A 22,500-nucleotide genomic window follows, 5' to 3' on the forward strand; every position below is an offset into this window, starting at 1 on the left:
CCTTATTTAATATGAATTAAAGAAGTGTTCCAGGGAATCTGTAGGTAGCCCAGCTGTTGGTTCTGGCTATTGATTGAACATCATTCTGCAGTCATATGGTCATATTGATGGCTTCCTGTGATAAACAGGTTAATGTGAATCATCTTTTAATATAAAATAGGACAAAAAGGAGCACATTTTGCTCATGGGTTAACTCTGATTTGGTAGCTTTACTTATTTTTAAAAAAAGTCTATAAGTAAAGCACTTAGCTCTGAACTTTTTAAAAAAATTACCTTGTTCCTTACAGAAGTTCTCTTCCCGTGAAGTTGCAGGTGCTGAACGTGTTTGAACATAAGCATAACCTTAAAATAAGATAAAAATGAAAATATCTGCTTCAAACGAGGATTCACGCACCACACAAAGACTTGTTGAAATTTACATTTTTAAATCCTTGGGAGCAGTGCTTAGTAATATAAAATTCTCCAAGCACCTCACACAGGGTGACTGCCTTTGTAAGTCCAGGTAGTTTCATATGTACCCAGATCTAAGGCCTCTTTCTGCTCACATCCAGAGCTTCCAGGTTTTGAGTAATGGATCTTGGGGCCAAATGCAGGACTCAGGAGCTCAGCCAGATGCCTAATAGATATTGCAAGACTCTGCTCTGCTCTGAGTGCTGTACTGGATGTAGGTAGAAGTACTTTGTTTAATCAGGACTGTGGCACTCTAGGAAATTCTAGAATGATCATATATGTAATTCATTTTGTTTCTGTTCAGCATTTGTGAGTCCTGTATATTAGCCAATTGTGAAATATTTGAAAAACACATCATTGAAAGTAACATTTCACATTTGTATTTTCCCATAAGTATATTTGACTGTTTATGAAAGCCTTGGGACTGAAAGCTGTTGAGACAGAAATCTTATTCAGGAGCCTAGAGCTGTAGTGCTCTCTGACTCATTTGATCCTCCCATATCTCCTTTGGGATTCAACCATTTTTAAAAGGAATTACAGATAGCAGTAGAAGAATAGCTTTGTCACTGGCTATTCATTCCATGGTGTTTCAACATAGGGCACAGATTAATGTAATTTATTGTGTTGATTTTTGTTTTCTGGACATCTGTTCAATACACCCAACTCCTCCTGTATAAGACTCTGAGGAGCCATCAGTTGGTAGCAGCTAGAAAACATTGGGCTAGATATTCACTGGTGACTTGGAGGTAAAACTCTTTATGCATTGGATCTCCAGTGCCCTGAGCTATCCAATTGTCTGTGTTAAATAACCCCAATGTGCCTTGTGTCAGATATTACTGATGTCACTATTGACATTGTGTCAAAAAATGTCATACCTAATGTCTGTCACTGAAGAATGGTGGCAGAGTCAAAATTTGACAAAAAACACTTAAGGACAGATAATGAAAGTACTGTGCATCTTTCTCGTTCCCCTCAAAGGGAACTAAGTAAATTGTGAGTGTCTACTCAAATTTTCTTATGCAGCACACATTTTGTGTTGTATATTTCTAGCCCCAGAGATTTTAGATTTGAACTTCCTAAAAATATTGGTAAACAGGGGAAGTTATTCAAAGGAAGTTTAAAATGACAGGAGTTAGCACAGCTGCAGTTGGTGGGGATCAGCACCCCCTGTTCATCCAAGGCAGGCAAAGGGTTCAAACAACAAGTTTGAGATGCCAGAGACACTGGGCCGTGAGAAGCACAGTGGAGAAAACAAATTTGGTTGGTCTTACTACACTTCCCTGTATGTTATTTTAAAATATTACAGCTTTTTAAAGTTTGAAACTCATGATCACCTATTACATGATATTTGTTAGTTTTGTGAGTAAGTGTTATTTTTATTGTTCTAAACTGAAGTTTACTTTCCTTAAACTTTTCAACGTGGCTTCATGAGGCCTAGTCCCTCTGGGTTTACTTACAGTATTCTATAATATGGTATCTTTAAGGGTAGGATCTCTCACCCATGTGGATGTAGCAAAAAAAAAAAAAAAAAAAATTAGAAGTTTCTTCAAAGAGACATATTTTCAAGCTTTTTTTTTTCTTTTGGGAATTATGGGATAATTTAAAATATCCTGACACTGATTTGTAGATTTTTAATTTTTTTTTTCCTAAGGATTTGAGTATTTTGTTTTTCAGTAGTATCTCTGAGTCTCTCTGGCTCTGCATCCCTTCCCCTTCAGAGGCAGCATCAGAAAGTTCTGCTGCTCTCAGACTGGACTGTGGGCAGCAGCATCTGGCAAGAGTTTGGCTTTGAGCAGACAACTTCAGTAATTTCAAAGTACTCCTGTTAAGTAGTAGCAGCAATAATAATAAAATTATAGTGGACTTTAAAGCAATGTTCTGCTGTGCTCCTGAGCAATTGCTTACAGTTTTGTCAAGTAGATCCCTCACATTGCCCTGAAAGCCTCTGGAGCTGTGTGAAGGAATGTTGCTTTGTGCTGTCCAGGCAGTCTGTGTGATTTGTTAGAGCCACGAGGTCAGATTTTCTCAAGCAGTAAAGAAACGCTAAGAGACAGTGCTTGATGTATCCATCCCAAGGCTGACACGCTGTGAGCTGGTTCAGTTTTGTAAAGCTTTTCACAAAGTGAAGGAGTCCTGTGCAGACAGTAAACATCCTAATGTCTGGGTCAACACCCACAATCAATTACTGCTGAGCTGCTGTGCTTTGGTTACCTGCACTGTGCCCTACCTGCACTGGCTGCTGCTATCTTGGAGGCAATGCTGAGAGCTAATGAAAATCCCAGTGCATTGGGATTGTGAATCACCCAGTGCTGGAGTCTCTTATGGCTTCTTAGATACATAACTATTTTTTTTTAATTGCTGGGAATTTTGAATCCGTATTAATTTTATGCTTCTGAAACATCTTTGCCTAAAACACGAAAACAAATAGAAAATATGATGCTCTCAGATAATGAAAAAAAAAGCTGGGCTGTAGGAAGAATAAAATCTTCCAGTAGAGGTGCTCAGGAAGGTAACAAAAACATAGATGCAAAGCATTTGCCTAATTATCAGCATAAGTGAATGTAACAAACAAGGAATAAATCATTTGTTTGGCTTCATTATGTTAAATTACTTTTAAAAAAATCTAGTCTTGGGCATTTTACCTCTGAAATATACAGTATTTGCAAGTTCAGTGCTGCCAACATTTCTCAAGTAAGTGAAATGGCTTAGGTGATATTTAAGATGATTTTGTGTATGATGAATGGCTCATTTACCATCCTGCATTTAAACTCAGAGCACATTGAAATGTGTGCTTTAAAGTCTGAATGAGTACATCTGGACTCACAGGCAGGTTGTCTTCAAAACAGCAAACAAGAATCTTCCAAAGTTTTTCTGGGAACTTTTTGTCCCTGAAAGACTTCTTCCCACTTACAGGCCTTCTTTGCTTTCAGTGTCCTGTGTTCCTTTATCCCAAGAGAGACCCTCTGTTAGGACTTTCAAAAATATGCCAATTTTGAGTTAATAAATAACATAGAATCTTTTCCTGGCCTAGTCTTCACCTCCAAAGTGAGGAGCAGAGGAAAAAAAGGAAGAAGCTCAGCTTTACCTCTCTAGATCTTCTTTCCAACCTGAGTTGTGCAGTGGAACTGAGAGGGGAGAATTTTCTTTGCATCCCTTACAAATTCCAGGCATTAAAACGTTTTGTTTCATTGGCCAAAATTTTTCAAGCTGTTTCAATTAATAATCTATACTTTGAGAGAGATTCCTGAACTCTTTTCCTTTTGACATTCACTTGTGCTGATGAAGCTGTAGGTTAAATGCTTTCTCCAATTAAAAAAGGGAAAAGGACAACAAAAGAGTGAACTCCAGTAGGAGTGGGTGAGTGAATGTGCTCTATGAGGATAAGCAAGCCCAATGCTCAGGATATTCACTTAAATGTGAAGCTAAATACCTGATCTACCTTATTCAGAGCCAGGAATGAATGTAAGCCTCTCCCATTCAAGGGGAATGTCCTTATTTCATCCCCCTGTAAGGTTCCTGTGGGTCCTTTGTTTTCCTTTTTCCTTTTTTTTTTTTTTTCCCTGATCACTACTTTTATAAAATCCTGGTAATGCTGATTTGTTCTGTTCCTTGTAGGGTTTTCTGCCTCTGCCTGCCCTCTGTAGCAAAGGCATGAATTCTGAATTTGCAGTAATTCTAAAAACATTAATTCCCATAAAAATAGTAGCTGGGCTTCATGTTTGATGAAACACTTAGCATGGTAAAGTAAGATGGTAAAGTTTGTTTAATATACAAATATAGTATGTTTCTATCCATTTACTTTAAAGTTCTCTTTCTACTATTTAGCAGTTTGCTAATGAGAATACCTGTGTAACAGCAATACTTTAATGATATTTACTAATATAAATATTTGCTTTCTAGAAGCAATGTTACACAAAATTCCTGAACTGCAGTCTAAGCAACTGCTGGAATGTTTGAGGTAAGAAACCTGACCTTTGGGGAGGATCAACATCAGGAAAACAGAGTTTCCACTGTTTGTGACTTGTGTCCATAGTGAAGGGGCTTGGAATGGCAGGAAGGCAACCAACACACACTGTGTCACGGCTGAACCCCAATGGAAAGTTCTTGTCATTATAATGATATTGGTAACAGAAAGTATTTTGCATGAATTTCAGCATATCCTTGTACGCTCAAAACAGGCAGTTTGGCAAGATCCTTCTGTAACAGATAAGGGAAAATAAATAGAAAGAGACCTTCATTTATAGTAAATATTAGGAGTTGCAAAACCTGTGTGGAAAAGAAGAATTTTGACCCAGAATTTTGTTCTAACTGCTGATGGAGTTACATTAGCTGCAGCTTAGAGCAAAACAGAAAACGTCTTCTTTGAGGCATCATCTTTTCCACATAAATTCTGCTCCTTCTCCCTCAAACTATTTAGTTGCCAGCTATTATTGTCAAGTGTTTGCATTCAACATGCATCATAACGTGTCGTGTCCATGTGGCTGCAGTTGATGCTCAAGTGCCAACCCTGCTCTGTAATCAGAGCAGCTCTGACTGGGTGTGCAGATGACAGACAGTGATAGACACGTGGAAGGGGGAACTTTCACCAGTCACTCCTCAACTGGAGGGCTCGCCCAGGTTGTAGATGAATATACAGAAGTCCTCTAAAATAGTAAACCTCCCACAGGTTTATTCTTGGAAGTGCAGGAATTTGGTGTATTCAGGTGAGTGTTGACATGAGACTAGGGCAGGAACAGTCTGGTAGTAAAATATTTTTCCAGGCAGGGCTTACCTTTGAGATCTGGAATGGAGATGCACTTAACTTATGATGCCACTTTTCTTATTCTAATTATTTTTCTTTTAAGGACTTCTTTGCAAGGGGTCTTATACTCTTTTTTTTTTCTTTTCCTTAGCAAAGTAGTCCTACTTAGCTTATTTATTTTTTCAGCTTTAAAACATCAGCATTTTATAGATCTGAATTTCACAATGTGAGGATGATTGCTACGTACAATTTGCAAAATTGTGATTAACCAGCCCCTGTTTCGAGTCAGTTCTCCCTAATTCACAAAAGGCTTCCAAGAATAGTCTGCACAAAATTCAGTGTGCAAATTGTAGGGCAGATTTTTAGAGGGCAGTTTAAAGAATGAAGTCCTAAGGGTTTTATCTATATTTATATCTCTTGTTAAACCAAACTCTTATGTAAATGTTACAATCTGTAAATAACAAGCTGAGCCGCTTTCTTAAAGGAAAGATTGCATCCACATTTTTTGAGATTTGGCAAAATTATTAACTTGCACAATAGACTAATATACAAGTATATTTGGAAGCAACTAATGCTAGCCTGTGTCTTCATCTGTATTTTATGGATATTTAAAGGCTTAAGAATAGATAGACCTTTCGTTTTCCTGTAAAAATTGTCTCAAATTGAAAAACACTGCCCTTAGTGATGGCTTGAAAAAATGGAGATAGCTTTTGTATACTTTTACTTTTTATAGCCATTAATGTTGTAGTAAATCTTGTATTATTGTATACAGTCTAGATTATTCTTCATTCTTTTGCCTTTGGACAGGAAAGAAATTACTGGCTTCCATCAGTGTTATTGGCAATCCCCATATTCTGACATCTGTTCCTTTCTAAACATTTTACCAACCTTGATGAAATGTAGTTTAGTGTTAGAAGCTGACTTGAAGAAAAAATTGGATGATAAAAAAATAACATTGATTAAACACCAGAAGTAATTTACCAATGACTATCAATATTTTGATGGCCATTGCAGTTTATTGCAGAAAAGCTAGACATCTTATAGTAATTTTAATCATATATAAATCTTTGAATTAAGCTGAATAAATGAATTCTCATTTTTTAAACAGAAGGATGAGAGACTGATTTTACTCAATTTTAATCAAACTCTTTGAGCTGTACTCCTGAGAATGTTTGGGGCATATTTTACAGATGCCATGCAACACACATCTCCCAAAATTAAAAATCTCAATTAATATTTTCTAATACACAGTGGAGATGTCATTTGTGACTCTTCCCGTTCCATGGAACAACACTAGATCTAGATTTGCCCACGTTAGAGCAGGTGCTGGGAGTCCTGCAGGGCATTTGAAGGGACCTCAAACAACAAAGGTGGGTCTCTGGTAGACCACCAGCTTTACATATAGACTTTCCTTATTAGCTGTGCATCACTAAGGTAAACAAAGTAATGAAGGACAAGTGTGATTATTTTCATTCAAGTATCAAGCGTAGAGTAATTATGGTGTGTCCTTCCCCACCCTGTAGGCTTGGGAACTCTTCAAACGTTGAGGGTTGGGGCAAAAACAGGAGTGAATGTTTCATTTCCAAAGACTGGAACAAGTTAATTACACAGTGAAGGAGTAGGTATGAATAATATCTTCTGGGGAAGGGAAGAATGTGGGAAATAAATTGAAAAGGGCTACTATAGAGTGTGCGTTCTGGTATTGTAAAAGGTAGATGCACAAAAGGATGAGAAGGTGTGATTAGATTTTTTTCAGAAGCACTTAGCAACGGTGGAACTGTTGGAGTAGTAACGTTTGGGAGCAGAGTTTGGGCAATGCTAATTTAGGAACCCCGTACCCTATGGATGGATCCTCCCTGAAAGGTTTTCAGTGAAGCTGTCATACTTCAGAAGGTGAGGAAGGTGTATTTCTCCAACACAGACCATTGAGGACAAAAGGAAATTGCAACTCTTGATGAATTCACTTAGTCGCACCAAGATTTTCAAAGGTGGAATTACTCCTCTAGCAATAGGATCTTATAGGGCTCCAAAGCTAGTTTTTGATTCCCTTACCTTTGAGAGTAACTTGAACTATGGAGGGTTCAAGGTAGTTGCTAGGCTGTTTGAAGTGGAGGGGATTTGAGAGATTTGTTTTCTTCTTTTGACAGAAAATATTAATTTGAAGGAAAATTTTCCTAGCAGACCTCCTTTAGAAACTTCACATTTAATATGAAAACAGTTTTCCTTTAATTTCCTAAAAGTCATGTATGGCAGGAGAAGCTGAGTGGTCTAGGTTAAAGTGGTGTGTAAACTGACAATTTTTGGATTTGAGTGCTCTGTGTTAATCATAAAAAAATTTCACACATTTCAGCCAGAGACCTCTCAGCATGTTTTATAAATTCATTCAAAGATGAATGAATTCTCAGTTCCTTGCTGAGGATATTTAGAAGAGAAAGTAAACATTATAGGCAAAATGTTGCTTTTGGGAAGGGCATTGTTTTTCTTAAAACTGATTTTTTTTTTTTTTCCTTTCTGAAAATATATTAGATTCAACTGTGCTTATATGTACCTACCAGGAGTGGAGTCTGGTGGTCAGGAGGCTGTCCTGGGAAATGGGATGACCCAAGTTCAGATGAATGAATGCCACTCCTGAGCGACTCAGAGTTAATATACAAAAACAAGATGAAAACAAATTTCTGAATCAGACAAATGAACGAACAGGACTTGGTTTTCCTCTCCTGTAGTGTGTTCCTGTAACTACCAGGAGACAGAGATCTTGACTCTGTCTTCTTCTGACAAACTAAAGTCAGCAGCTTTTTTTTCTCCCCCCTGAAGAAAAAGGCAGAAATTAGAGAGAGATGAAAGAAATTTGGCATTGTGTGGGCACATTTAGTATCTCTTGTTCAAGGATGGGGAAACAGAGAGGAAGACTCAGTCGTTTGCCCCAGTGTCCCACCGCTCAAGCAGCAGGAGTCTGAGGCAGGGCCCCGGAGTGCCGCCTGACCGGGGCCGTGTTAAGGCAGTGGGTGTCTGCCCTCCCTGTCAGACCCCGAATGCCTGATGGCCTTGCCTCACCCTCCCACAGCCTCCCGTTAACATATGGTTTCAAAGCTGTTGACGTTCACCTGCTCAGATATCTGTACAAACTACTAGTAGGAACTACATAAATATCTAACAGATGCAGGCGTTCACCCTGGGATTAATGCATTCTGGACTCGGACCCGTCAGCATCACACCCCTTCACAAAGGCATTTTATTTTTTCACTTGCTCATGTGGTGTACACCTGTGACATGCTGGCAATGCACTTGCTTGCAGTGAGAGAGCCCCTCAGGTTCAAAGCTATCCTTATATCTTTGTTCCTTTATGCGTGAACCTTTTGAGGTTTTCTCTTAGTGTTCAAAAGGCTTGAGCGTGGCATTACATCTTTAAAACCTCTTCTGACCCTTTTTTGAATATGCTGAATATAAAAGCAGAAACAAAGCAAGGAGAACTAGATAAATAGATGCAGGGAGACATCATAAGGGGGAAAAAAAAAAAAAAGCTCCTGAGCCTGCCAATATTACTTCATGCTTTTTATTGCAAACCTGTAAACTAACAATAGCCCACCACCTCACGCAGCTGGGTGTGCGAATTGGAGGTGTGCTGAATGATGTGTGGGCTTTCCAAATGTAGCACAATAACAGGAACACCTGTGCTAAAACACTTTGCATTGATTTTATTTTTTTTTTTTTACAATATTCACAGTCCTTCCCTTTTAAAAGTCTGTGTAGGGGAAAAAAAAAAAGCTTTAGTTTCAGTTTTGGGACTTATCTCCCGAGGTTCGATGGAGCTGTTAGAAGATCATGTGGATTGACATGTACCAACCAAATGTAGGATTGGGTCTTAAAACAGAGGAGAGCTTGTTCATCTTGTGGACCCAGCTTTGCTAATGTACATTGGCTTTGGCTAACAGGCTCCTTGCAGTTAGTCCTGGTTTCCTTGATTGTTTGGTGGGGTTTGTTTGTTTGTTTGTTTTTTAACTGAGCAACTGATGTTTCAATAGCCATTTACAGCAACAGAATGGTTAAGAAAAATATTTATAGTCTGTAAATGTATATCTTATGACACATCACTGATTTAAAATTATTAATATTCAATAATTCATGGTTGTTTAATGAAATGACAAATCAAATCAGAAAAAGTAGAAGTGAGAAATTTCTGTAACTTAATTCTCATCACTGCAGAACCACACAGTTACTATCACTGCTATTATTATTTGGAATCATAGATTAAGTTTAGTGTTATGGTTAATGTTAAATTTCAAGGATAAAAGCAAGATGCTTTTCACTGCCAAGAATTTACAGTAACATTCTGGGCTATGAATCTGAGAACTAGAAAGATGGGCATCACAGGTAAAAAAGTCTAAGCATACCTTTTTGGTCACTTTGTCAGCCATGTAAATGGGTCCAAGGGTTGCTCAAAGGGCTAGTTAACCTTTTCTCCTTTAACAGCAGCTGAATTTGAGGTTCTCTTTCACCTAAGTACCTACCAATTTATGTCCATAATTTCTATTAATTCTGAGTCATTCTTTCTTACACTGTTGTTACTTGAAATGGAAAATATTGGTTACAGTCCAAGAGAAAAATTTATAGCCTGTCATTGTAGCCTTGTGCTATTTCAATATAATAATACAAATGCATTCCCTCTTCGTGATAAGTGTATTTTTCCTTTTACTTTCTCATGCAATGTTGAGACCCTTTCCAGACTTACTTTGTCTCTGTGATCCCAGAGATTATAAATGCTCAAGGAACCTTTAAAGATATTTGTTACCCTTTACAGCAAGAGAAGCAGACTCTCTTGTTCTCTGTCATGCTCAGGCTGAGTTTGCAGGAGCCAATTTTCATCTTGTATAGCTGGAAGTTGGGGCCTGTGGTACTATTCTGTTAGGTCACCTTATAACCTTGTGGATATTTTCCTGCATGTTCTATGGGAAATAGAGCATCCTCCAGTTTTAAGGAAGGTAGAAAAAGTTATCCAGGCCCAATCTAGCTCCTGTTGCTGTGTGTGGTGAGAAGGAGATGGAGCTTAGGAAGGCAGGAGTGCTGCATGTTTTCGAAGTGAGAAGGAGACCCACTGGACAAAATTTTCTTCCCAGTAATCAAGGGAAGATGGGAGTCCCGCAGCAGTAATGTGGACTCCTCTAATTACCACTTGCAAGTTATTAGCATCTGGAGCCCTTTTTCCCTTTCCTATCTAGCAATTACAGAGTGGGATAGATTAACGTGTTGCTAAAGCTGTATAGTGGACTAAGTTTCTCTCTTGTCTGCATTTGGTTGGTTGCTGAAATTGGTACTTTTAGCTGAAGTCCAGGATTTTTACCTGCCCTTGAATCCCAGGCTGTTCTCTTCATAGACAGTGTATATTCAAATACCACACAAATTATTTATTTACTTCTCTTCTCCCTACCCCCACCAAAGAAAAAGAAACACATCTTAAAAAGCCAAAGAAAACCAGTCAGACACATGTTTTGCACATGAAGAATCACGTCTATAGTGAAATGGGATCCATATGTGTGTTTTGGATGTGAGCATCAATGCTCAGTTTAGCTTTGCCCACATGCCAGGGCGTGTGCGCTGCTGCCGAAAGCTCAGATTTTTCTTGCTAAATCACTCACAAAATTTGAACTTGAGGCTGCATTAATGTCATAAGTTCATAGTTTTCTGTTGTTTCTTTCCCCATGTATAGTGTCCTTTGTTTACAACTCAAATCCTCTCAAGATTAAACTTAAAAAAGACTCTGTGATTTAATGGACTTAGGATCAGATTCTAACCTCCAGCGTGAAACAAGCCTGACTGTAGCACTCAATAGCAGCAGAGGATTGTTTGCAGTTGTGAAGCACTGACCGCCAAACATTATTCAGAAAAAAAGATGCTGGGACTAATTTTTGCATGGATGAAATATTCAGATGAACGTTAAAAAACTGCGTAACAATAGATGGTGACATACACAAAGGGTGAAAGAGAAATTACTACCATTCCAACGTAGCACTGCACTATTTTTTTTTTCCTTCCCCCTCAACCGTAAATATCTTAGCTTCAAGTTAGCATATTTCTTTATATGAAGCTTTTTTTTCCTATCTTGTGCATATGTCCTGCAGAAGGATCTGGACAGATGGAAAATTGTCCTGCATGGATCTGTTTGCAGTTTTTAAATTTATAAAGATAATTGTCTTTTCAGTTCATCTTCCAAGTTTTGGACTTGTTTATGCATATGCATGTTTTTTGTTCCTTCCTTTCACTTTCCCCCAAATAAGAACTATCTTGTAAGTTTAGGACCAGATCCTTGCTGTTGCTCAGGTACTTTCTACTCCTCTGGTGGTGGAAAGTATCTGTGACTTCACTGGCCTCCAGATGATTTGAAACACCTTCTCTAAGAAAATCCTCAGCTAGTGGTGGCAGTAGCAACAGTGTCACATCCCCTTTTCCTCTTTGGGGATGTGCTTGGAGCAGGGAGGACAGTCTGTGACTATCAGATTAGTTCCTGGTTGAATACAGGTAAAACAGGATGAACTGACTGGAGAGCAGTTCTGGAGGTTGTTCTGCTGTACACCAGCTTGTTAGCTGGGTAATCAGAAGACTGTTTTGGAGACCAGGGATATTCTGCTATCACATCTCAGTTATTTTCAGGGAATAGGAAATGAGGTTCAGAATTGAAATACAGAAAGATCCTTCAGGTTTCTGCACAGAATTTAGCTGTTTTGGGGATACTAGAGCTGTGTAATATAAATAAAGCAAATGTGAAAGTAAGTAATGCTTCAAGCAAAAGGGGGATGAGGATGGGAGAGGTGCCTTTGGGGCATTTATTTTCTTGTCTCTCTATTCTTGTCATCACGATCTGGGATCCTGAAAGATACAGCAATCTGCTTGCTACTAGCACTTCATTATATAGTAACTCTTGAACCTTCCTACTGGGGTTAGGTGATCAATTATTTTGTAAAAAAACCAGGGTGTTTTTTCAAAAACTGTGTTTTATTTTCATTTATAATTATCTCCACATCAGTCTTCAATTTTGAATCTTGAATTGGCCACATATGCACACTGACTTGCATGTAAAAGATCTGTGACAGCAGTCACATGATGTTTCCATACAATAATTATTCTCTTTATCATGCCCAGAATCCTTGGAAGATCTGGAAAACCTACAAAAAACCTGGTTTGAGGTTATCTATGGGACTCAGAATTCCACTCAGGTTTTTATGTCATCGATAAATCTATTTTTTTTTAAAAGGAAAGGATGTGCCTTTAACTTCTTATTGTCTCATCTTTGTATTAGAGAGCAGTTTCTTAAAACAGTAGACCCATAAAAGGAATGCCATCAGCTGGAAATCTGGTCCATGAGAATTTTTTTGTGAGTAGTTCTTGCATCTTCTCCTAAATGTTGTTAAATTTTGTGGTTTAACAGCTATATCTCAAATTCTTAAATGGAATGTATATTTCACTGATCTGTGTCATAAGAAAACCATATAAAGATAAGAGGGTTTTGATTTTTCAGAGGGGAAATGGTTAAGCTGATTTTACCAAGGTGCTATTGCTTGCTGAAAGTAAATGTATAAAATACATAGAAACAGCTTCACTTCCTATCAGGTGACCTGAGAATCTTATCTCTAAAAATATTATTTAAGAAATGTAGACAGATTTTTCATCTCTGTGTTATCTTTTAAAATCTCGACATGGCTCCATAAGAAATCCATACTTCTTATATACCTTAGGTAATAATCTTTACAGTAGCCGTAGATCCCAGAGAGTTTCATGGGACTGGGAAGTATGTCGGGACTATAACTGTAAAAAGTACCTGAAAATAAGGCTAAAAGAGGTCAATTCAGGCTATTTTTCACTTGGCCAAAATAAATAAGAAAATATTATGGCTGCTCAACAGCCCGAGAGCCTCAGGTGGGAGGTCCTTTCGTTCTGATGAGGCTGTGCCTTCTTGCATGGATAAATCCACGTACGTTGCTTTAGAAATGTAAAAAACAGTGCTTGCATGAACACACACGTGAAACCCGGGTTTCATATTTTCGTGGAGGTGGTAACTGCCATATTGTGAAGCAACAGGACCTCTGTGCTGGTTCACAGAACCCCGTTGGCTGTGCTGTGCAGCCCTGGTGTCGCGCAGGCGAACCGGAGCCCCGTGCGCCGTCGGAGGACAAGATCAGCAAATCAGTGGCTAATAAAGACAGGCAGCAACAGCAGCAGCAGTGTTGGCCTTCCCCACAGCAGGGTACCACAGATGTTTCAGATAACAAAGTGAGCTTCGCTGACAGAACATGTGTGTAATATATAAAATAATGGGAACCGAAGGGGAGGGGGGCAAGACCACTCCAATCCACCCATGTAAAAATGTTTTTTATTTATAAGTGAGCAGCTGAATACAAATGTTGTCTGCTTCCATAGAAGTAAAAAATAGCAGGCTGATGTGGATGAGAGACTTCACATGGTTTCTAGTAAAATACTCTGTGCACTGAAATCTTTTTCTTGTCCCCGGGGTGGGTCCAGATCTACAGCTGGGGTAAATCCATGCAATTTTATTTTCTAGCAATTATACTTTTTTGCCTCCTCTGAAGATCTGTCTGTGCTATGGCTGGGGGTGATCATGGCCAAAGTTTCCTGTGTAAACACTGTGAAATGCTGGACAGTTTTTGGACAGTAGTGGTTTTACGAACAGTTGCTACACTGAGGAGTTTTTGCAGGGTGAACCTGGAGAAACAGGAATATGCAGTGATGACCCACAACTACCTGGGTAAAAAACCCATGAGCAGTTCTCAAGTAAGATAATTAGCTCTGAACTGGAGGAATTACAGCAGAAATCCCTGTTTTTGTGATATAATAGGCTTACCCTCTACTGTTCAAGTGTCCCAAAGTAATAAGATCAACCTCATAGTTGAGGAATCCTTGGGTGAAGGAGACTTGTACAGTCCTTTCCTGCACTGGTCCCAAGGGCATGAACACAGAGGATGAACAGGGCACCCTAGAAATTGCAGGGTCACCCAGTGCCACTGGTATCTGGTGAATGGTACCACAGTGTAAATTGACTGTGTGTGTGGCCAGCTGAATACAGGTTTGCAAACAGGACAGGAAGATAATCTGGAATTCCTGGTCATCCCGCTCGATGTGCCTTCTCTGTGTCTGTGCTGCATGGCCATGAGCAAGAGCAACCTGGGAGTGTGCAACTTGTTATCCTGCTTTTGAAGAATAACAGACAATGGCATTCAGCATGATGGAACAGGAAGCTCCTATCAGAGGCTAATAAATGTTTCCTTGTAAAATGGGGAGATGCTTATGTGAGTCCAGATATAAAGTGAAAGTAAGACAGCCCTCAGAGGAATTACTGAGGTAATAAATGTACTTACTAGGGCAGTGTGTGCCAGAGCAGGACAGAAATGGGCTAAGACCAGAAGAAAATTAGAACCTCAAGTGCAAGCTGAAGTTCAGTGGTCAGATGAAATTCAACCCTTTCCTCTGAGAAAAGAGTATCTGCTGGTGACTGACTGACTTGATTATCTGGGATTGGCGTGGCCAATGAGAAGAACAACAGTGTAGGATTTCTGCCATGTGTCCTGCTTTAAGCAGTAAGACATGAACATAGGATATGGTAACCAGACGGAGGATTTGGCTCTCGACAGACGCATTCTTTATATACAGATTGTGCTGTTGCAACTACACCATTGCAGTGGGTCAGGGTCTGTTTGGGTGTCAGATTATTGCAACAGGCAGCTCAACATCACAGGGTGGCTAAAATCCCTTGAGACTGGCTGTGGGATATGTGGTTTGGCCCAGCACGATGCTCCTCCACGTGCACTTGTGTGTTTTTTATCTCATTCAGAATAATCTAAACTGTGAGAGGTGAGGGCATAAAATCACTCACAGTGAAACCAACATGAAATCAGAGATGAATGATCTACCGTAGATGTCTCTGAGACTGAAATGTAACTACAGGCCAGGTAAATTGCTCTGAAAATCTTGTGGCTATATATGTGTTGTGGTCACTTTATCAAGGTTTATATTTTTAGTGGTTCAGTAAAACAAGGTATGTAAAAGCAGGAGTTCCATACTGTATTCTTTAACTGAAGAAAGTGAAATAAATCCTGATTTTTAAAAAAAAATTAAAGTATTTTTTCCCTTCTGAGCAGCATCTTATAATTGAGATCCACCTTGAACATGCCAAGGTCAGAATTCAAGACACAGAATATGCTCATGAAGCTGCCCAACAAGATACCTTTATTCAGCCAAATTGGAAAACTTGTGTGTAACTCAAAAGATCAGAATAGAGTCCTTATTGAGCAAGGTTAGGAGGGATAAAAACAATCGGCTTATATAGAGTATTTTTACTTCATAGGAATGTGGTTCTGATTGCTGAAAATGTATCCTTTGCATGAAGTACAAGCATAATCCTATGCCTACTTTACCCTTTGAGTAAAAGTATGCTTAATAGCAATTTCAGGGGGAAAAAAAAAATCTATTTAAAGCCTGTTGAGCAGAATATCCACTTATAGTGGGAAGCTATAAGTGAATAATGTTAATGGAGTTCTGTTTTGTAAAACGCATAGGACAACTAATAGAATCAAGCTCCTATAACAGTGAATGATTGAATTACATTTAAGAGAGTACCTAATTTATGACCTTTAAAGATAGTCTTAGAGCTGTCTGTTTTTGTAAATCCTAGACCACCTTCATACAAAAGTTTTTAGGAATCTCATCTCTCACTTTATTTTATGGTCAGAGGACCTTTTGTGATATTGTACGTCAGTAGTTCCATTAAAACATTTAAGTAGGTTAATTACTGAAAGGAAAAAAAATGCTTTCTAAAGAAAATTATTATGTCTATTTATTAGTGTGGGAGAAGTTCTTAATCTAGGAGTAAATTTTGAACAATAGTGATGAACAATGACCAGACCTAGGACCTCCTCAGGAAAAGGAATTAAACCCTATAAATGTAAATACTAATTATTGAGTGGGTTTTTTCCTAAAAACAGTAGTTCTTTAAAAAGGAGAAGTTTGTGCTTAACTTCCACCAACCACTGGCATATTATGTACAGGAACATGAAGTTTTATACTCCTATCATTTTTTTCCTCCCATTTATTTTTACACTATGTGTTTGTTTTATTGCTGTGAAACTGATTCAGTGTTATCTTGTGCAAAGAAAACCCTCAGTTTTAGTGCACACTTCATTAAAACTGTCTGTACTTTTATCAGTTTTAAGGAGGTTGCTCCTGCAGAGTTTTGCTGCTGGTTTTGCTTTGCACTGTTTGGGAAAGTAAAGTGAATTTGAGAGCCCTTCCATGTAGCAATGGATTTTATATAGATATTCCATGTAGGAATACCCTTCTATAACTTTTAAATCATTCCTTAAAACATTCTACGACTTTGTTAGCCTTTGTGCTGGAGGGTTATGCCTGCTGTGGTGTCATTCATTGCTCATCCTAAAGGAAGGCAGAGAACAAAGGTGGAATAAGCTGGTAATCTTCTGGATCAGCCAGACGTTATTCAGTAGTATATGGGAATTTAAGGCACTGATCCTTAAGGGCAAGAGGTGCAGGAGAGGGGCTGTGAGGCTGCCAGAAGCAGTCACTTCCTTGTAGCATCCCGGTTGCACAGCGCTGGTGCGTCATGCTGCCTTAAATGTAGCTTTTGCCTGCTGGGTGCAGTGGAGCTCTCCATGGAGCATCGTGTTTCCAGAGAGCTACAAATGGAATGGGCTAGTTTAAAGGGAGTAATAATTTGGTTTGTTGTTTTTTTTTTTTTGAGATCAATTTAGCAGGAAAGACCCCAGCACGCTATAGGTCTTGCCTGTTCACTACGAAAGTCTGGGCTGTAGCTCTGAGTTCCTGTTGAGGTAACCTCATAATCCTTGCCAAAAGGGCTGGACTACATGTGTATGGCTAAGGAATAGACTAGAAAAGGCTGTGAGATTTCTGTCATTGATCACAGTTACAGTTCTGTACTTCATAACGTAAAGTAAAAAATTATTGTTTTGCAGAGAAGCTCCATTATAGGTCAGCCCTTTTCTTAACCAGCCACTTGAGAGTGGCCCCACTTGACTCCCAACACAATTTACTCTGACCATTAGTTAAGGACTGTTTCTGCTCTGTCTGTGGTGTTCCCAGCTCCATATGGTGGTAGCTTAAGGCTGATCTAAGAGTAAACAAGAAGTACAGGGTTTTGGTCACACAAAGGTACAGGGTCTGAAAATTAAAGAAGAGATTAAGTGCAGGAAAGTATTCTGTCTTCATTGTACACCAAATATGCCAGGAATCAGAGATTAGGTCTCACCTCTTTTTGTTGTACTTTTTGGTTCATTATCATGCCTTTTCCAAAGTAAAACTCTTTTTTGGCGAATTTTTTGCTACTTTATTGCTGCTTTTCTGAAAATGAAATTCCTGCACTATACTGTATGTTCAGTATTCGCAACAAGGCAAGATTCTGGCTTTACCCCAAACCACTTACAATCTTGATACTTTTACAGTGAACATCTCTGGAGCAGTGAGGAAGATTTTTGGAGGATAAGAGGGAATGTCAGGCTAAAGCACCGTAAATAGTTTATAGTCCTCAGATACTTGTCCTGTGACAGTTTCCAGTGCTTCCAGTTTCTTCTTACCACCCCTATTTTCAGCTATCAGTTATAGAATCATGACTTAATATTGCTAATTGCATAGTAAACAGAATAATATTGTTTGCCCCAAGACAGATTACCATTTCTCATTACAGAATTCACAGAGACCACAAATCATTGATACCATCTCCACCAGTTATAATAAAGTTTATCTTCAATCTGATAAAAAGCATGTACTGAATAATAACTGTTGCTCTTATTGTAAGTGGTTTAAAAACATGCTTTTTAAAAAGCTGGGTAGCTCATTGGAGTTGCAATTCTGCATTTGCCCCAGCCAAGAGAGGTGAGAGTTGGGGACAGAAATGGTCAGATCTCCAAGCCTGACTCTGTGGGTGCAGCGTATGTGGTGGCACTTGACAACTGATGAACCTCTTGCTGTTATCACAGTCAACTAACACAGTCAGTCCCACTTTTCCTGCATTTATCTGTATTTGTACTTGAACCCGCTGTTCAGTGTGTTTCAGATTTGCTTCTTTAGCTTATTCATAGGGAAATAAAGTGCACTAGGTGTTGTAAGAAGGTTTATCTCCTTTTTTCAAACTGTAGTGATCTTTGGTGGTGTGAAGGTTTCTACCTCAGTCCCCAGGATGAGTACTTGCACCTGCAGCAGTGCAAGGACAGACAGACACTAAGTCCTGACCGAAAACTGCCTGAAAAAACAGATTCATTTTACTTATCTCCCACCACTACTTATGCACACTCACAGATGAAGAAGTAATTTAGGATGACACAAACCACCAAAATCCATAAAGGGAATACCATGGCAGAAGTATGGATACTGTAATGCTTTTCAGCTATTTTACAAAGGTGGAAGTCTTCCAGTAGTGCTTTTTCAGTCTGCCCTGGTGAATTTAGATACTCCTTGGGGAGGTTGATTTTTTAACCCTAGAAGTTTTTATGTCATATATGCTAGGATGGAAGCATTTGCATCATTGTGTGTCATTAAGAACAAGATTGGCCCAAATGTTAGCTGTTACAGCTGAATTGTTCATTTTACTATCTGTTTTTATTGAGATTAGCCTCAACCAGGAGGTTCATCTCTAAACACAAACTTTCTCACAGGTTAGCTCTGCTTCTGACTCAGGAAAGGGCTAGTTTGGTGAGAAGTCCTAAAATTTGGAGCCAGTTTTAAAGTTTGGGGACTTCATAAGGCAACTGAAAATACTGTGCAAGTCTATCAGGATTTGGTTCGGGGTGTATGAAGTTGTGATTGAATCAGGTTCTAGTGTAATTCTGTGGGGAAGCAGGGATTCAGAAGGATTCTTTCAAAGTTGAACCCCAAACTCATTAAAATATTACAATAAAGTAATTAATGCACATGGCCACTAGACACTCTTAAAATGTAAATTTCACAGCTGTAAGAAATTAGATTTGTTTAAAAATAACAGAAGGCTCAAGTACAAATTATGGAGTAAAAGCCTATAAAATTTCAAACTTGGTTCTAAGGCACAGGTTTTGTGTGGTTGTTTTTTTGGTTTGGTTTGGTTTGGTTTTTTTGTTGTTTTGTTGTTTGTTTTTGTTTTTTTTTTTTTAACCAGCTCATTTACTTCAGACTAGCATTCAGAAACTGTTTGCCTTTTGCCTCTGAAGTTGTAGTTAGGTATCAGTGCAGAACTGACTAGTTGGGAGGTTTTCTTATCAGAAGGTTGGACTTGGAGAACAAGGCAAATTTTGCAAGGAATCTGTGCCTCCTCTGGACCCCCTCTGGTGTTCAGGAGGTGCTGGGCTTGCAGCTACAGGCAAGTTCCCTGAATGCCCGTGTGAGTTGTTGGCACAGCTGGGAGGACAGGTAGTTCTCAGCTAACACGCAATATTGACAGTTGTTGGGAGCACCACTTTTTCACTGTATGTGTGTTTTGGCTGGCACAAGCATAACCTACCTCTGGGAACTACTCAAATGGGTCCATGCCCTCGAATCAGTCGGTGCCACAGAGGCCAAGAAAATTAAAGTTGCTTCAGAAGCAGTGGAGCAAGGGATGTGACATGTAACTTTTCAGTGCAGAGGCCTAATTCCAGATTCTCCAGCATGTTCTCACCCACTGGTGTTTACAAACATGGGCCTGACTATAATGCAAGCAAAGAGTTTGACTAACAAACGTTCAGCAGTGTATTTCAGCCCGTTAACATTTGAAACAACGCTGAAATACAGGGCTCCACCATGGCTTCCTGGCCCACCAGCTCCAGCAGAGTACTGAAATGGTTGAAGGAAGGAATTCCAGTCAGAATATGTTCCAGATGAATCCTGTTGGAGATCCATTTCTAAATGTATGCTACGTGCCTAACTATTAAAAAGTTCAGATTATGACCCCTCTAATGTTATTTTAATGCTAGTTTTTAAAATGTAATTATAAATCAAATTGCATTTGAGATCTGAAGCTGACAGTAGTGAGCTGGAACACTCTAAGAGCTGCTTTAAAAATAACCCCTCTCAAACTTTATTACTGGTTTCAGAAAGAGAAGTACAAGTGGACTGGCCAGATTCATCCACACTGTTCCCATCAGCAGACAGGACAACTTTCTAAGTGTCAGTTGTCTTCTGGTTTACAGAGACATAACATGGGACTTTTATCTTTACTTGGAAATTGCATTTCTGAGTTTCTTTCCTGGAGTTTAAGCAGAAGATACAAGCTTATTTAAATTGTATTTCTGCCTTTCTTTTCTCATTCTTTACCATAATGAGTTTCTCTGAAGATTAGGATTTCTAAAACTTGTACAATAGGGAAAAAGTTGGGAAAAGCAGGCCATTATTTGGCAAGTACAAAATTTTGGGGCAATGCAAGCAATCATAAAGAAGAAATGCACTTAGCGACTGTTGTGTTGGTCAGTGGTATCTGTATATACATAGTTGGAAAAAAGGACTGAAAAGATACCAGAAGGACACAGCTGAGAGGACGGAAGCATTCAGTGGGGTTAAAATGTTCTGTTCAAATAATGGCTGTAATGATTTTGGTAACTTCGTATTTTTTTTGTCCCCCCTTTTTATTTCCCTTAATAAATGTAAATGTTTGCATTAGATACTCCTGTAACTTTCCTAAAAATTAACTAATCCAGAAAGTGCATTAGAAAATATAGGCTTTGAATTTCCATTTATATAGGTGTAGTTTAAGGGGAAGGGAGGGAGGAGTCACTGGTACATAGATCTGAACAAACAAGTCATAGTATCTCCTTAGGTACATTTTGGATTTTTTCTTTTCTTGTGAATATAGAAAGTATATATTCAGTATTTACTTATGAAATTCTTCAGTGAATAATGCATTTTAAAAATCTTTATTTGTAGAGTTTTTTGTTTAGATTATTTATAAATTTATAGTCATAGCTGGTTACCTAAATCATATTATTTCTTCTGTTCCCTGATTGCATGAGTTACATATTTACTTGATTCAATACACAATGTAAATTGTGAGTATTACAGCTGAACATACATCTCAGAATTTTTGTTTGGTTGCTCAGTTACATAAATCAGCCAGTTAGAAGAGGGAGGGGATGTACCACATGATCCACTTAAGCAGCTAATACTTTAAAATTTTGAGATTATATATCTAGAAGTATACATTTTGACCACAGTACGTAGATTATATAAATTGAGTGGTATTATTTCTATTCCCTGATTAATGGTTGATGCTGTTACATCTACAAAATGAATGTCAATTCAAACTTCAATTTGAAATTTGAAGTCAATGAATATTTAAGCATTTATTCTAGATGTTGACTGTGAAGACATGCTAATATTGGTACAGCACATATGCTCCAAATTTTGCAGACAGACAAAACCAGAAAGTAGTTACGTGTTCCTAAGACTGTTAACTCAGAATTTTACTTTGAATTACGATGTTTTATAATATTTACTCAAGTCTCATTTTTTCCCTGTTTTGCAGATGGAGAAACCGAGGCAAAGAGGTTAAAGGATCTCTCCTGAGCCACAGAGTGTGTTGATGTCTGTTCCCACATGTGCACAGACTGCTAGACTTCACTGCCCTGGCTGCAGCAGGTAAGACAGATTGTACATACAATGTGACCAATTCTCAAGTTGACCTGGAAAGGTGAGAGACTCTTAAATATCTGAGATCTATATGCTGTTTGGATCCCTGAAAATCATGTGAAACGGACTATTTTCTGTTGCAGACATAGAAAAATCATGGATGTAAAGAGGTGTTAACTAATAGCTAAAATGTATCTGTTCATTAAACAAACATCCTTTTTCCTGACAGTTGTTAAACAGCTGGTGTGGTGGGTTGAAGGCCTTTTTCTTTTCCATACTCAAAATATAAATACTCTTTAAGGGAAGGACACCTAATACTTGTGACTTAAGATGTTTTTTTATGGGATGTACTGTGGTGCCAGAGAAGACTATGGATGTGTAAGAACATGTTTAGTTTTTGTTCTGAATTTTGTAGGTTATGTTTGTGCTGCAGTTGCTGCAACTCTTGCAGACACAGTGCTTTAGAAAGCTCACAGTGCAGTACCATTGTAGCACACAGTGCCAGCTCTCCAGTTTCTTAGAAAGCTTTTTGGCATCTGAGCAAGCCAGTTCAAAGCTTGCAGGAGGTGCAGTGCCCCGGGGAGCGCAGTGTAGACATACACAAAAATTTCACTCCATAACATCGAAAGTAAAACCTTCCTGATGGTGGTTAATATTTGCTTGAGTAAGGATTATCAGATTTTATCCTATGTGAGTAGAGAACT

At 38.6% G+C, this 22,500-nt stretch overlaps 1 protein-coding gene across 8 annotated transcripts in view; it reads left to right on the top strand.

The window, feature by feature from the left end:
- ZNF536 (zinc finger protein 536) overlaps positions 1-22,500 on the top strand; it is a 345,963-nt gene that overhangs the window by 79,738 nt on the left and 243,725 nt on the right. For all 8 annotated transcript variants that reach the window (XM_051805694.1, XM_051805698.1, XM_051805695.1 and 5 more), the window contains one exon: positions 21,693-21,805. The gene's annotated coding sequence lies outside the window, so the exon portion shown is untranslated. The remainder of the gene's footprint in view (positions 1-21,692; positions 21,806-22,500) is intronic.

Source organism: Manacus candei, unplaced genomic scaffold, assembly GCF_025592945.1.
Source record: "Manacus candei isolate 608988 ecotype Guabito, Panama unplaced genomic scaffold, ASM2559294v1 h1tg000065l, whole genome shotgun sequence".
Lineage (NCBI taxonomy): Eukaryota > Metazoa > Chordata > Aves > Passeriformes > Pipridae > Manacus > Manacus candei.